This window comes from Nicotiana attenuata, unplaced genomic scaffold (genome assembly GCF_001879085.1).
Source record: "Nicotiana attenuata strain UT unplaced genomic scaffold, NIATTr2, whole genome shotgun sequence".
Classification (NCBI taxonomy): domain Eukaryota; kingdom Viridiplantae; phylum Streptophyta; class Magnoliopsida; order Solanales; family Solanaceae; genus Nicotiana; species Nicotiana attenuata.
In genome coordinates, this window is record NW_017670368.1 from 864,068 (window position 1) to 865,944 (window position 1,877).

The window sequence follows — 1,877 nt, forward strand, 5'->3', positions numbered from 1 at the left end:
CGCAAATCCGGCCCTGCATCCTCAACACACCATCATCACCAATGGTCACATCTCTAGCATCATCATGCTGAACCCTGTCCTTAAGGACAAGCAAATGCGGGTCATCATACTGGCGCTCTCTGATGCGATCATACAAGGAAGACCGAGAAACCACACAAGCCAACACCCGACTGGGCTCCGAAATATATAGTCTCACAAACCGATTGGCCAAAGCATGAACATCAACTGCAAGGGGTCTCTCCCCAACTGGAGTGTACGCCAAACTCCCCATACTCACTGCCTTTTGGCTCAAAGCATTGGCCACTACGTTGGCCTTTCCCGGATGATACAGAATAGTAATATAATCCTAAAGTAACTCTAGCCATCTCCACTATCTCAAATTAAGATCCTTTTGCTTGAACAAATGCTGAAGACTGCGATGATCAGTGAATACCTCACAAGATACGCCATACAAGTAGTGCCTCCAAATCTTTAATGCATGAACTATGGCTGCCAACTCCAAGTCATGAACAGAGTAGTTCTTCTCATGGGGCTTCAACTAACGAGAAGCATAAGCAATAACTCTACCCTCCTGCATCAACACACAACCAATCCCAACTCTCAAAGCATCACAATATACGGTATATGAACCTGAAGCTGATGGCAAAACCAACACTGGAGCTGTGGTCAAAGCTGTCTTGAGCTTCTGAAACCTCTCCTCACACTCGTCTGACCATACAAATGAAGCACCCTTCTAGGTCAACTTGGTCAAGGGTGATGCAGTGGATGAAAATCCCTGAACAAACCGGCGATACTAGCCTGCCAATCCAAGAAAGCTACGAATCTCTATGGCTGAGGACGGCCTAGGCCAACTCTGAACCGCCTCTATCTTCTTTGGATCAACCTGAATACCCTCGCTGGACACCACGTGTCCCAAGAAAGCCACTGAACTGAGCCAAAACTCACACTTGGAGAACTTTGCATAAAGTTTCTCCTCCTTCAATCTCTGCAATACAACTCGCAAATGCTCCACGTGCTCCTCCTGACTAGGCGAGTATATCAGAATATCAACAATGAAAATGATAACGAACGAATCCAGATAAGGCCGAAACACACTGTTCATCAAATGCATGAACGCTGCTGGGGCATTGGTCAGCCCGAAAGACATGACAAGAAACTCATAGTGACCATATCTAGTCCGAAAAGCAGTCTTAAGAATGTCTGAATCCCTGATCTTCAACTGGTGATAGCCCGAACGGAGATCAATCTTGGAGAACACCCTCGCTCCCTGAAGCTGGTCAAATAAATCATCAATGCGAGGCAGGGGATACTTGTTCTTAATTGTTACCTTGTTCAATTGCCTGTAATCAATGCACATTCTCATTGTGCCATCCTTCTTCTTTACAAACGAAATTGGCGCACCCCAAGGTGACACACTGGGCCGAATGAACCCCTTATCTAGGAGTTCCTGAAGCTGCTCCTTCGATTCTTTCAACTCCGCTGGTGCCATACGATATGGCGGAATAGAGATGGGCTGAGTGCCCGTCACCAAGTCAATGCCAAAATCAATGTCCCTGTCCGGTGGCATGCCCGGCAGGTCTGCAGGAAATACATCGAGGAAATCCCTCACCACTGGAACAGAATCAATACTAGGAGCCTCAGCTCCAACATCCCTCACAAATGCAAGATACGAGAGGCAACCCTTCCCAACCATACGCTGGGCCTTCAAGAAGGAAATCACTCTACTCGGAACATAATCAGTCATACCACGCCACTCGATCCGCGGTACACCCGGCATAGCCAAAGTGACTGTCTTAGCATGACAGTCTAGAATAGCATGACACGGAGATAGCCAATCCATGCCCAAAATAACATCAAAGTCCACCATGCTCAATAGC